The sequence below is a fragment of the Cyprinodon tularosa genome, unplaced genomic scaffold (assembly GCF_016077235.1).
Source record: "Cyprinodon tularosa strain WSP-4 unplaced genomic scaffold, ASM1607723v1 ctg177, whole genome shotgun sequence".
In the NCBI taxonomy this organism is placed as follows: Eukaryota; Metazoa; Chordata; class Actinopteri; order Cyprinodontiformes; family Cyprinodontidae; genus Cyprinodon; species Cyprinodon tularosa.
The window spans coordinates 724,414-739,600 of NW_024038589.1; the positions used below are offsets into that span (position 1 = coordinate 724,414).

Genomic DNA, 15,187 nt, shown 5'->3' on the forward strand with positions numbered 1-15,187 from the left:
GAAGGCTTTTTAGGATCTCTGTCTCTTGTAAAAAAGCCAGTTGATGTTTTATCAGTATTTCCTCATAATGTTCAGTTCCTATTGAGCTGTTTAACATCTATTTTGGGAAGTGCACCAGTCTCTCCTGCAACCAATTTCCCCCTGACTGTCATGATTTAAACCATATCTGATGGGGAAACGCAGCTCGTCGTAACACCGGCATGTTTCAGTTGTTTTGATTGTGTGGCGCCTCCTGCTGTCGGTTACTCAGAATGACAATTCTCCATGTATCACGTGACTTTTGGCAGAAACTTACCGCGGAGTGTGAACAATTGTCTCGTACGCAAGGAGAGGCTGTTTTGTATGAGAGCAGAGATCGTTTTGTACTCAACTTTTGTACACAATCTAAAAATGATATTTTCAGTGCAATGTCAGAGTCCGGTTTGTAAAACTAATTTTTGTGTGTGTGTGCAACATTTAAGGACATTTTGGAAAAAAAAGTTTTATTTGAGTGTGACACTAGATGAGAGTTTGTAACACAAGTTTTATTTGTGAACAATACGATTTATTTGAGTGCAACATGTTTATTTGTGAGTGATAAGATTTGTTTGTGTGAAGCATGCTTTATGCATTTGCAACATGCTTTATGTGTGTGCGCATTTTTGCACACAACTTTTTGGCAGAAAAATCACTCCATAGAAAAGTAGGATATGTCCGGGAAAAAGAGGATGTCTGGTCACCCTATTTACACCTAAAGCAGCAGGCGCAGCAAAAATGCGTGTGCTGCTATATTTTTGATGATTGTACAAGTTTAGATCTGATGTGCGGCTGAACCATCTTTGCTGCTCTGGCTACGCAGTGGAAAAAGTGGGTCTGTGTCAGGACTCCTGTCTTTGTGTGTCTGTGTTTGTCTCCCTTCATCCACCAGGAGGTGCCTGGTTCTGGTCCACCTCCTCACACACCTGCTGATGGTTACCTCCTTAAACGGAGTGTTTTTAAGCTGCTGACTGCCACTACCTCGACGCCAGAGTGTTTGCCAGTTTAGGGTACTCTAGCCAAGCTGAGTTTTGCTGAGTCTAACTGAGTTTTTGTCAATCTGAGCATAACTTTGTTTTTGTCTTTTCCCGTTAAACCTTTTCCCTGGTCTCCCTGTTCGGTTTTCTGCATTTGGGTCTGAACTTTCTAAAATCATGACAGTCTGATGCGTGTTGGGCTGAGCTACCCTATCCTCTCTTTGCCTGTAACAATGGCATCTATATTTGCTGTGATCAGTGGATAAAAAGTAGTTTGAATCTCTTTTGAAGTGAGAAAGTTCACCTGAAAAACATTGTCATTGCAGTCAGTTCATCCAGATTACCATCCTGCCTTCAAATATTATTTCTGTCGCAGTTGCTCAGACTCCCGTCCACCGTGGGTTGTCACTAGGAAACACATTCAACAGCTGCCTTATGGCCTTATCGCCCCCTCATGGTTTGCTTCGGTGGCAGGAAGGCCTTCTTTATGTTCGTAATCCAAACTGCTGGCACCAGGATAATAAAAGTGAACATGTTTTGCCGGCAGATTTCAACTTTTTTAGTTATTTTAGGCGTTAATAAACTGTTTTAGAGGAGTGATCATAGTGCTCTGCATCATCAGGGCTGTCCTTCTCCCTGCCAGCTCTGTGCGACTTGCCACTTCAGCTGCTCTGGACGTGCTGCAGACAGCATGCACATTCATGTGTTTTGAATGCTTGGTTTCACGGGGTGGTCTGAAGGGAGAGGCATGGTTGTGTATGTTCAAAAATATAGCTTGCCGGAACCATTTTTCCAAGATCTCCTACAGCACCTTTAATGACTGCTACCCCTTAACACAGAAATTACACCTCAACATGTCTTCCACTTAGCTAACCTCACACACATACTGTATGGCTCATCAGTCAGTTTCTATTTATTTCTATATTCAAAACTTTACTGGTAGGTTTTTTATAAAGCTGATAAAACTACTCAACAAACCTAGCAAACTCCAAGAAACAATTAAATTAGCATGGCGTCTAAAATACTCAAACCTGGCGGGTGTACTGCATATTAATTTTAGGCATTCCAGGTGAGGAAAGCGTCAGACAACTAAAATATTTTTGCTGCGCATTGACTGTCGGTGGTGGGAGCTCAACAGGTACAGTCTGTTAGCTGATGAGGGCTATCTGGCTCTTCCTACAGGCATTCAGTGCAAAGCTTAGCAGCGCATCACCCTATTGGTGGAAACTCTCAGCAAGGTCGTTCATTGGATAACAAAGATTTGAAAAGAGGAGGCAAAATATATTTTTCTTTTTACAAAATTGCACTCTTGGCATTTTTACAGTGGGCTATATTTTTAAACATTTTGCTTCTGTAAAAATTTAAGTTCATCCTTGCTTCACAATCAAGTATTTCCAGTAAATTTTAATGTGCAGAACTCAGCCACATAGCGAGGAGTTTTATCCAAATGCCGCAAAAATGTAGGTTCAAGAAAAAAAAAACTGTGTACCGCAATTTTTTTAAAATTATTCATTTATTATTAGCATATTAATTATTTTTTACCCTAAATGACTGTGAGTTTTATATATTTTTACTGTAATATTCAGTGTTTGTTCCAGTCACTTGATTTACAGTTATTTAATGTATTTAATAAAGTAAAGGACAGTTTTTGGTTTTATGGTCTTTTACTGTTGCTATTTTGTGTACGTGGGAGGGTTGCTAGGTTACAAAAACATTCTAAAGGGGTGGCTTCATTCATGATGACATCACAGATGCATAAGAAGTCAACATTCTAAGGGTGTGGCTTCATTCTTTATGACATCACATTTTGCACCATAGCCACCACTGTAACTGGACATTTTTTCAGAGCTCTCTGAAAAAGTTTCAAGCTGCTTTCGATTGTAGGTAAACAAATTAAACAACAATCAAAGATGGTCAAAAAGTCTAGAAAGACGTGTTCAGCGTCAGCCATCAGAACAGAACAAGAAAGCAACGGCGCCATAACACTACAGAGTTCAGGGTCTAGTGAAGACAGCAGTCCTAAGAACGGAGCTGAACTTGAGATCCAGAGAAAAAGCACCAAGATCTTTGTGAAGGTAGGACCTTACACAAGTTGCCAGAACCAGATTAGGACCATGGCGATTCCAAAAAGGAAAATGACAGAAAATGAGAAAACTGACCCACCTGCGAAGAAAATAAAGACGGAGGAACCAATGGCGCAAGTCCCAACTAAACCTTCCCTCTCATTGGAAACCAGCAAGGAGTCTAGGGACCCCAGTGTGCTACTTTCCAGTACAAAACAAGATTCAAGAGAGAGGAATCTTAAGAGGGAGGCTGAAGACATTATTGAACAACCGATCAATAAAAAGGTGAAGTTTGTTGAATCAGAAAATGAAGCAGATTCTCAAGAAGCGGAGCTTCGAAAAAAATATGTCGAGCTTCATAAACTGGGACAAGGAGCGTTTGGGTCTGTGTTTGCAGGTTATCGTCGGGAGGATAAATTACCTGTGGCAATCAAACACATCCCAAAAAAAATGGTGTTATACAACCGTAACGATGAAAATGATAGAAATCTTCCCCTGGAAGTGGCTGTCATGCTCAAACTGAGAGATGAACCAGTGCGACAACCATCTATGGTGTACCTACTGGACTGGTACAATCTGGATGAGGAGCTAATTCTAGTAATGGAGAGACCTGTGCCTTGTGATAACCTCCTTGACTACCTCTCAAAGCAAAAACCTCCCGTCAATGAGAATGATGCCAAGATCATAATAAAACAGCTGGTGCAAGCAGTCATTTACCTTCACAATGCAAACATCGACCACAAAGACATTAATTGGGGTAATATCCTGATAAGGACAGATTCAGAGGAGCCAAAAGTCTACCTCATAGACTTTGGGATAAGTTCCTTTCTTGACAAAAAAACACTTTCAGATTATAGAAGGATTTATGACCCACCAATCGATTCGTTGAGTCAAGTGAAACGCAAAGCTGAAATCAGAGCCGTATCGCAGCTGGGATCGGTCCTGTACAAGTTACTCCACTATCCGTTTATCTTCAGCATGGGTTATGAATTCAGCCAACTGCTGTCAAGGAATTGCCAGGATTTTCTGACAAAGAGCCTGCTTAGTGGTCCCAACGAATACCCCTCTCTGGAAGATCTGCTGGCTCATCCATGGCTTTCTTAACCTAGACCGCATCCCAACCCTTTACATACAAACACACAGATCCCCCTCTTCTCCACAAAGCCCAGATGTTCCTTTTCTGGAATTTTCTCATAACATGAAGAAAGTTTTTAAGATTGGCCTACAGTTGACATCCTCTCCACATAGCCATTCTGAAAACCGCAGCTATGTGAAAAAAACAGCATCTTCTAAAAGCCGCAGGGCCCCAGATCGTCCTCTACATATCACAGAACATCAGGACCTTCAGATAACTTCTCCATGATACACACCGGGCCCTGGCAACAAGTTTTTTAAACACAACAGTTTCCAGCATCAGATTGGGCCTTCCACTGGAGATTATGGAATATCTGTGATATGTGGCAGAAATAAAAAAAAAAAAAAGTGGGAACAAACAGGAACAGACACTTAAGAGTCATAAACTGTCAGATGCAGCCTGCTACAGAGACAACATCAACCACTAAGTCATATAAACTGGCTTTATTAAACATTAGATCTCTGTCAGGAAAATCTCTTTTAATTAACGACTTTATATTTTTAACAGAAATATGGTTACATGAACTGAATGAAGCACATATTCTGTTGGAGTCATCTCCTCCAAACTCCAAACTTCTCAGTATGGAGAAGAACCACCCGATTCAAAGGATGCCTACCTTCAGCACAGAGAACTTTGATAAGCTTCTACAGAAAATAGCTATCATGGAGCTGAAAATCCACCAACTTGAAGTAAACTATGTTGTATACGCCTGGTATGGTAATGAAACAACGCTGCCTGTGATTCCGAAGGGGGACCACCAGCACAGCAAGTCAGCGAACAAACAGTTCCCAGAGGAAAATGAGAATCCCAGGACCACTCTGGGTGCTAGACCAAAGGATCAACGAACCCCCCACCTAGACACTGAAAACTGGCCGAGACCACAGACAGATGTCCCAAGAAAAGTGAAACAAAAACGGGATGTTCTTGCAACAAATGATAGGAGTAAACCTGCTGGAAATATTGGAATTCCGTTACAAAACAGATTTGCTCCACTCCAAGATGAGACCCAGAAGGATCACAATGACAATCAAAGGTATGTCAACAATCTTCACTCTAAGCTACCAGAGAAAAAACAGGCCACAGGGCCAAGGACCCTGATATTATGCAATGGATCTATAAGTGGGATTAAACATTTCTGTAACAAGAAAAACACAGAGGTGTTGATTTATAACCCTTTGAACTGTGGCCTGGTGTCTAATGTATCAGACATCCTTCCAGACATCATGAAAAAACGCCTGACCTTGGAAAAACTCATCATACAAGCTGAAGCCTTGGGCGACGCAGCCCTGAGAAAATCAGAAATACTGAAAGAGGATTACATTTGTCTGCTGAATTTAGTGATGGTCTTAATGTCAAGGTGTTTCTCAGCGGCCCTCATGTGCCCATTAATTGTGGAGATGAAATGTTTTCCAGAGTTCTGATGTTTAACAAATGGCTGGATGCAACATGCAAACAAACAACTGTAACGTTCATAGACAACTTTAACCTCTTTTGGGAGAGGAGACATCTGTTCAACAGAGATGGTTTCTCTTTAAATAGGTCAGGAGCGAAACGGCTGATATCAAACATTTTCTATTCTGTGAACCATGCACCATCAGCTTTGTTCCAAAATAAAGCTCAACCAGTGCCTAAACAAACGATAAGCCCAGTAAAGCCCGAACAAGCCAAGATAAAGATGGCCAAAAAGATGACACAGAAAGAGCCTACGTCAGAACTACAGGAGGATTCATCCCAGATCTCAGCAGGACAAAAAGAGGACTCCCCTTTAAATTCCAAAGAGAACCAAAAACCTCCATCCCCACAGTCACCATTCCAGACTGCACCCAATTCCCCCTCTTCCCCACAAAGCCCAGATGTCCCTTTTCTGGAATTTTCTCATAACATGAACAAAGTTTTCAAGATTGGCCTACAGTTGACATCCTCTCCACATAGCCATTCTGAAAGCCGCAGCTATGTGAAAAAACCAGCATCTTCTAAACGCAGCAGAGCCCCAGATACTCCCCTACATATCAAGGAAAGTCAGGACCTACAGATAACTTCTCCGTGATACACACCGGGCCCTGGCAACAAGCTTATCAGACATAACAGTTTCCACCATCAGCTTGGGCCTTCCACCAGAGATTATGGAATATCTGTAATAATACGTGACAGAAATAAGAAAAACAAAATGGAAACAAACAGGAACAGACACTTAAGAGTCATAAATAGTCAGATGCAGCCTGCCAAAGAGACAACATCAACCACTAATTCATATAAACTGGCTTTATTAAACATTAGCGAACAGACAGCAAAGGAAAGGTGGAGGAGTGGCAACATTGTTTAATGACTCACTGAAGTGTAAAAAGGTGTTATTGGGAAAATGTGACTCTTTTGAACATTTGGCTCTGCAGGTAAAGAGCCCGGTACGAACTATGTTTCTAAATGTTTACAGGCCTCCTAAGTCCACGTCAATTTTTTTTAATGATTTTAGTGACCTCCTGTCTGTGATATGCGTTGATTATGACTGTTTAATTATTGTGGGAGACTTTAACTTTCATGTTGACAACCCTGAAGACAGAAGTGCAAAAGAACTGTGTGACACACTTAGAAACTTTGGTTTAACTCAACATGTTAAACAACCAACGCACAAACAGGGACATATTTTAGACTTGATCACTAAAGGTCTGAAGATTTCTAAAGTCAGTGTTACTGATGTTGCCCTAGGGCTGGGCGATATAGAAAAAAGGCTTATCGATAAAAAAAAATGCATATTGATCGATATCGATAATTATTGAAAAGATTTGAAACCATATTTTATGTGCAGCTCTGCCTGGACTTTTTATAATATTGCTAAATGACTTAATTTTAATAAAAAACACAAACACAGACTTCCAATTAAATCTTTATTCAACCAACTTTTTTAACCATAACAGAATTGTTTTAAAGAAAAATAACTTAAGAGACCTGAGTTATGTTATTAAATACTGACAAAGAATAAACTAAAGTGACCAGAAAAGTGACCAAAATAAATATAACAAATAAATAAATGCCCCCCCACCGCCGCCGCAGCCCCCTGTTTCCTGCTTTAACCTGAGTTATCACTTTGAAGTTGTTGGCCCCTCAGCATTTTTATCTCAATTGTTAGAACTACGTGGGAAACTGCCCAGAACTGAAAATATATATATATTTTCCTGAAATTCCCGAAGATTCCTCGGAGGAGAGCCGCGCCGGGGATTACACAGCTCGTACTCCTGCGGGTGTGAGCGGCTGAGATGATAAAAAAAAAAAAAAAGTTGGTTGTGTTATCAGACTTCGTTTTCACTGGTTCCCTACACATTTTACAGATGACTGTGGTTTGTTTTTGGTCCGACTTGCCATGACCGAAATACTGCCAGACTGCCGAACTACAAAAACCCTTCTTTGAAACAATTTCCTCCGCCTCTCCTTGCTGCATAGCTTCATGTGCTCTGTGTTGTGGTTTGAGAGGGCGGCGCTTGGTGACGGCATGCCTGGGTCCGCGATTGTGATTGGTTGGGAGGAAGCAGTGACTAGCATAAACCTACATGATAGGCTACAATAAGAAGGAAGGAAAACTAAGTTTCTTTTTTATCGAACTTTTATCGACCCTCTTTTTTTCTATTGCGCCACACGTCTATCGATCGATATATATCGTTATTGAATTATCGCCCAGCCCTATGTTGCCCTATCTGATCACTTTTCTGTTACCTTTGAGGGCATCATTTCCAGTGACTCATTTAGCCAAAGGGACATCATAAGAAAACGCACCTTTAAGGAAAATGCCACAGAAGCTTTTATTCAAGCTTACTCTGCTACTTCAACCTTGGGGTGCAACTCAGTAGATGAGCTAGTAGATAACTTTCAGTCTAAAGTCTCAGACATCATTACCTACATTGCTTCAATTAAAGAAAAAATCTCCTTGCAGAAGTGCTCCAGCAGTTAGAAGTGAAAAAAGGGAGTGTCGAAAAGCTGAATGCAGGTGGAGAAAGACGAAACTCCAGGTTCACTATAACATCCTTGAAGAGAGACTTTACAGATATAGCTTGAAACTGAAAAATGCAAGAGAATCTTTCTTCTCTGAAATCATTAACAAGAACATTAATAATACTCTGTCATGAACCGAGGACAGATTGACCCAGTATTCAAGGAGAGACAGTCAGTAGGAAAGTTCAAATGTTTATTAAATAAAACAAAACAAAAGCGGAGCTGTGGCTCGCGGACACTGCAGGCAGGGGGGCAGGGCACCGCCCAATCTCAGACACTCTAGAGGAGAAACACAGGTAAGTGACCACGATCAACTGATAGAAGATTATCTGTGTTGGTCACTTACCTGGTTTAACAGTCCAGACCACGAAAGTCCCCAGTGCTGCAGTCCCAGAGGTCATGCTGGAAGCCAATCCTGGTGAGGGATCCAGAACAGACAGGAACAGAAACAGGATGGCAGGATCCAGGTAGGGGGGGGTCAAGACCAGACACAGATCATAGAGAAAAACCTAAACAAAAAACACGGGCTTCTGACATTGGGAGGCACAGAACAAAAACACAGATTAACAAACCTCCCGCATGTCAGAACAGAGCCAAAAAACAAACCCGAAAAGAAAAAACAACCTTCTCCTACTGACTGTCCCCCGATGGGTCCTTTTTTGGCCAGATCATTCTGTCATGAAACCAGGACAGATGGACCCAGTATTCAAGGAGAGACAGTCAGTAGGAAAGTTCAAACGTTTATTAAATAAAACAAAACAAAATGTCTCTCAGCATGATCTAGAAAAACTAATCCATGTGTTTATTTTTAGTCGAATTGATTACTGCAACAGTGTTTTTGTTGGGATCCGGAGGTTTGCCCACCAGAGGACGCTGAGGATCCCTTCCTGAGGGCTTCTGCTGTCTGTTGGGATTTAGAGGCCTGCCCACCAGAGGGCGCCAAGGATCCCTTCCTGAGGGCTTGTGCTCACCTGCAACACCTGTCTTTCATCTCCTCATCAGCCTTGGGCCTACTTAAGGAGGAGGAGACTAACACTCCAACTCCAGAGTGTTTGCCAGTAACGGTTAGCTAAACCTGAGCCAACCTGCCTGTCTAAGTCTTCTGACTTTTTGTGATCTGAACCTGATCCTGTTTTCTCCTCTCTGCCTCACAGGTTGAACCAGCCTGTTAACCTGAAACTCTGGAGAGTTTCTCTGCCGGTGATCTGTCTGTCTGCTCTCTGTTGAACTCTGGAGGGCTTCCTCTGTCAGCATCTGCCTGCCCGCCCTCAGAGGAAAATTAGGAGAGAGACTCTGTCTGTGATCTGCCTGCAAGCACACAGTAAGCCCTGCACTCTGACCGTCTCAACCCAGCTCTCAGGAGAGAGAGAGAGAGCAAAACCTGGAGTCTGCCAGCCTGCACTCTGACCGTCTCAACCCAGCTCTCTCTAGAGAGAGAGAGAGAAAGCTGGAATCTGCCTACCTGCACTCAGACTGCCTCTGCCCAGCTCTCAGCTCTCCTCCTGCCTGCACTGTGTTCCCAACCTGGAACCTGCCCACCAGCACTCAGACTGCCTCTGCCTAGCTCTCAGCTCTCCTCCTGCCTGCACTGTGTTCCCAACCTGGAACCTGCCCGCCAGCACTCAGACTGCCTCAGCCCAGCTCTCAGCTCTCCTCCTGCCTGCACTGTGTTCCCAACCTGGAACCTGCCCGCCAGCACTCAGACTGCCTCAGCCTAGCTCTCAGCTCTCCTCCTGCCTGCACTGTGTTCCCAACCAGGAACCTGCCCGCCAGCACTCAGACTGCCTCAGCCTAGCTCTCAGTTCTCCTCCTGCCTGCACTGTGTTCCCAACCTGGAACCTGCCCGCCAGCACTCAGACTGCCTCTGCCCAGCTCTCCTCCTGCCTGCACTGTGTTCCCAACCTGGAACCTGCCCGCCAGCACTCAGACTGCCTCAGCCTAGCTCTCAGCTCTCCTCCTGCCTGCACTGTGTTCCCAACCTGGAACCTGCCCGCCAGCACTCAGACTGCCTCTGCCCAGCCCTTAGCTCTCCTCCTGCCTGCACTGTGTTCCCAACCTGGAACCTGCCCGCCAGCACTCAGACTGCCTCTGCCCAGCTCTCAGCTCTCCTCCTGCCTGCACTGTGTTCCCAACCTGGAACCTGCCCGCCAGCACTCAGACTGCCTCTGCCCAGCCCTCAGCTCTCCTCCTGCCTGCACTGTGTTCCCAACCTGGAACCTGCCCGCCAGCACTCAGCTTGCCTCTGCCCAGCTCTCAGCTCTCCTCCTGCCTGCACTCTGTTCTCAACCAGGAACCTGCCTGCCGGCACTCAGACCGCCTCTGGCAAGTTGTCAGTTCTCCTCCTGCCTGCACTCAGCTCTGCTAGCCCTCAGCCCTCGGCCTGTCAACTGATGCTGGACCCACAAGGTTCCCCCCTCTCTGCAGCTCTGCTCCTCTCTAGATCAGCGGTGAACCAATTCCTGACCAGTCCCCCTAACCTGGGACCTGTACTCATTAATATACATCTTTGTAAATAAACCTTTGAACTTTTTTCCCTGCCTCCGAGTTGTTCTGCATATGGGCTAGATTCCATAACCCATCATGACAGTTTTCACAGGTCTGCCTAAAAAGTGGATCAGACAGCTGTAGCTGATCCAGAACGCTGCTGCCCGTGTCCACACTAAGACTTAGAAAGTAGACTGGCTCCCTGTATCTCAGAGAATAGACTTTAAAATACTTCTGTTAGTTTATAAATCTCTGAATGGCTTAGCACCTAAATACATCACAGACTTGCTATCAGTTTATCAACCCTCCAGACCACTCAGGTCTTCTGGCTCCAGCCTGCTCTGCATACCTAGAACCAGAACTAAACATGGAGAAGCAGCATTTAGTTCCTATGCTCCACTTTTATCTGGAAAAAACTTCCAGAAAACTGTAAAAGTGCAGAAAGCCTGAGTTCCTTTAAATCAAGACTAAAAACACATTTGTTTAGGATTGCCTTCGACTGTTAAACAGTTCAACTAAAACATATTTTTTTAAGTCCAACTGTTTTTAATATTCTTTTTTGTTTCTGAATTTTTTATTTTATTTATTTTATTTTTTTCCTACTTGCTTTGATTCTGTTTTATCTTCCTGTATTTTGATCATTTAAAGCACTTTGCATTGTCTTTGTACTGAATTGTGCTATACAAAAAAAATTGCCTTGCCTTGCCTTGCCTTGACCTCCAAATGCAACCACAAGCTCTGCAGACAGAAAATAACACCAGAAAAAAGAAGCTTGTGCACAAAAAGTGGCTGTTGTCAGGACTCCAGTCGGTGGGTTTGTCTTTTGTGTTGTTCTCCCTTCCACCAGCAGGAGGTGCCTGGTTCCGGTCCACCTCCTCACACACCTGCTGACGGTTACCTCATTATCGGAGTGCTCTTAAGCTGCTGGTTGCCACTACCTCGACGCCAGAGTGTTTGCCAGTTTTTGGTACTCTAGCCAAGCTGAGTTTTCATTGAGTAAGACTGAGTTCTTGTCTCCCTGAGATTTAACTTTGTTTTTGTCTTTGCCTCTCGGCAGGAAGTCATCCTGCAAACTGGACCTTTTCGGACCTCCTCTCCAAGGAGGGATCAACTGAGTCTTAAACTGAGCGAGGGATTCAAACAGGATGTTTGGATAGAGTCTCCTTTTGAGGACGTTGAAATTACTCTCTGAGCAAGGGAATCATCTTCACCACGACCCGTTCAAGTACAGTAGGAAATCTGAGTGGCAATCAGTGACGGTGTAGATGGACGGTGTCCATCTACACCGTCCAAGTTCTGGGTAAACCCTGTTCCGCCCTCCACCGAATCAGACATACTCTGGAAAACCAACACACAGATTGGAGTCAAGGATCCTTCACTTCTCTGGAAACGTGAGTCAAAAAACAGATCCTCTCCTTCAAGATCAACGAATCAAAATTCCCATTGAGCCTGAACTAACAGTCTGTCTTCCCCTCGCCTTCCAGTTCCGGCTGAGCAGACTACCGAGAGACTCTTCACCGAGCTTAACCTCTTCAATAAAACCCGTTGCACTTTTTATCTGTGTCTCTCTATTATGATTTCTGCATTTTTGGGTCAGACCTTAGTTAAATCATGACAGCTGTGTCCGAACGTCCGCCCTGACCCCTAAATCCCTCAATTTGCTCATCTATCTGTTCTCTCTCTCTCTCTCTCTCTCTCTATATATATATATATATATATATATATATATATATATATATATAAAACTTGAACCTAAGCTTTGTACGTTATTGTTAAAACACTGACCATTTCTCACAGTGACGATGTTTGTAGCTGCGCTAAGGAAATTAGCAGAGCACTGTGAATTTTCAGAAGACAAGCTTAAGGATGCAATATGTGACCGGCTGGTTTGTGGGCTGTGCAGCGAGGCCGCTCAGAGAAAACTGCTGACTGAGGACAAATTAACTCTGAATAAAGCCATTGAAATCAGTGTGTCAATGGAATTGGCTGCAAAGGAGGCACATCAGCTGAGTGCATCCACAGCTAAAGTGCTGAAGATCGCTGGGGCAGAGGACAGCACGCCAACGAGGACATGTTATAGCTGTGGCCAAACAGGCCACATGGCAGCTGAGTGCAAGGGGTATGGAACTAGACTGCCATGCCTGTGGGAAAAAAAGGTCACATTGAAAAGGCTTGTCGCAGTAAGAAAAAAGGGACTAGTTCAACATATAGAAGCACAGACAAAAGCAAGAGAGCCGCTACACATAAAAAAACGGTGCATGTGATGAAAAAGGAAATTGACACCAGCGAATCTACAGATGATGAGGAGGTGCCCCTCCACATTCTGTCGCTAGCTGGAGGGTCTGATAGCTACTGGACAACACCCTTGTTGGAAGGTAAACCAGTACGGATGGAAATTGACACTGGGGCAGCAGTGTCGCTAGTTTTAGAGACAGTGTACAAAGAACACTTACACCACTTACCTATCCAACAAGCACGGGTGGTGCTGAAGACCTACACAGGGGAGACAGTGGCTGTCAAGGGCCTGGTCAATGTTAAGGTGGAGCTAAATGGACAATGCTTAAAGCTGCCCCTATACGTTGTTCGGGGCAACTACCCATCCCTGCTAGGCCGCTCATGGATGGATAAAGTGCGGATTGACTGGCCTACTGTCCGCATGCTTAGTCAAGGAGAGACCGCCCTAGAAGCTATCTTAAAGTAACACGGCAAACTTTTCACTGAGGGATTAGGACATATGAAAAGCATCACTGCAAAGTTGACCCTAAAACCAGGCAGCATCCCCAGATTCATCAAGGCAAGGCCGGTTCCATACTCACTGCGTCCGAAAGTAGAAAAAGAGCTGGACAATCTGGTGAATAGTGGAGTGCTCAAACCTGTGCTTGTCAGTGACTGGGCTACCCCAATTGTGCCTGTCCTTAAGAAAAACGTCAGTCTACGAATTTGCGGCGACTTCAAAGTGGCTGTTAACCCAGCCTTGCAAAATGAACACTATCTGATGCCCCTCATTGAAGACCTGTTTGCAGATCTAGCGAATGGCAAACGGTTTAGTAAAATTGACCTGAACCAGGCCTACCTACAGATGCCGGTGGACCCCGAGTCCAAAGGGTTACTGACAGTCACACACAAGGGCCTTTTTCGGTACCGCCGTTTGGCTTTTGGCATAACATCGGCCCCTGCACTCTTCCAAAAGGCCATAGATCAGATTCTGGTGGGTCTCCCAGGGGTGCAGTGCTACTTGGACGATATCCTCTTAACGGGGAGGGACAACGCTCACCACCTCCACAACCTGGACATAACACTACAGAGGCTGAGGGAACACGGACTGAAAGTCCGCAAGGAGAAATGTGAGTCCTCCATTGAGTACCTTGGTCACGTGATCGATGATAAAGGTCTACACAAGGCTCCCTCCAAGACCAAAGCCATTTTGGACCACAAAACATCAACCAGTTACGCTCTTACCTGGGTCTCCTGAACTACTATGGTCGATTCCTTCCCAATCTCTCCACCTTATTGAAGCCCCTCCACTAGCTACTGAGGCACAGAAAGAAATGGGAGTGGTCAGAGGCTTGCCAGATAGCTTTCACCAGCTCAAAGAAAGCCCTGCTGAACTCTGAGGTGCTTACCCATTTCAACCCAGCACTGCCACTTCAGTTGGCCTGCGACGCATCCCCCTATGGAGTTGGGACGGTGGTCTCTCACATCATGCCGGACGGCACGGATAAACCCATCGCTTTCACCCCTAAGACCCTAAACAAAGCTGAATGTAATTATGCGCAGACTGAGCGGGAGGCCCTGAGCATCGTGTTTGGAATAAGGAAATTCCACCAGTACCTTTTTGGAAGGAGATTTACGCTTCTAACTGACCACAAACCACTGACAGCCCTGCTGGGACCACACGCGGGTATTCCACCATTTACCCCAAGCAGAATGCAGAGATGGGCCCTGCTGCTCTCAGGCCATGATTACGACATTAAGTACCATCGATCCGAATTATATGGTAATGCCGATGGCCTCTCCCGCTTATCGCTCCCCGTTGCAAGGCCAATGACCCAACCAAGTGACATCTTCTACTTCCAGCACGCGAGCGACACCCCTGTCACTGCTAAACAGGTGCGACATGCCACCCGAAACGATCTGGTGTTATCAGCGGTAATGGATACCATCATAAAAGGCAGGAGAATCACAAGCACACCTGACAACAAACCATACTTGGTCAGGCAACAAGAACCGTCTGCACAGTTGGGGTGTTTGCTGTGGGGCAGAAGGGTAATCATACCCTCTTCTCTGCGGGGCCCCATGCTGGAACAACTCCACGTCGGGCACTGTGGCATAGTGCGCATGAAGGAGCTGGCCCGCAGCTATTTCCGGTGGCCGGGGCAAGACCAGCACATCGAGGACTTTGCAGGCCGCTGCACTACCTGCCAGACTATACGAAACACACCTAAACTAGCAGCAGTCCATCCATGGGAATGGCCCGTGGAGCTGTGGCAGCGTATACACATTGACTTTGCAGGACCAATCGAAGACAGAAT

General features: G+C 44.8%; 1 pseudogene; it reads left to right on the forward strand.

The window, feature by feature from the left end:
* The first annotated feature begins 13,389 nt into the window (after nt 1-13,389).
* Nucleotides 13,390-14,183, forward strand: LOC119781439 (annotated as a pseudogene).
* Nucleotides 14,184-15,187: the final 1,004 nt, after the last annotated feature.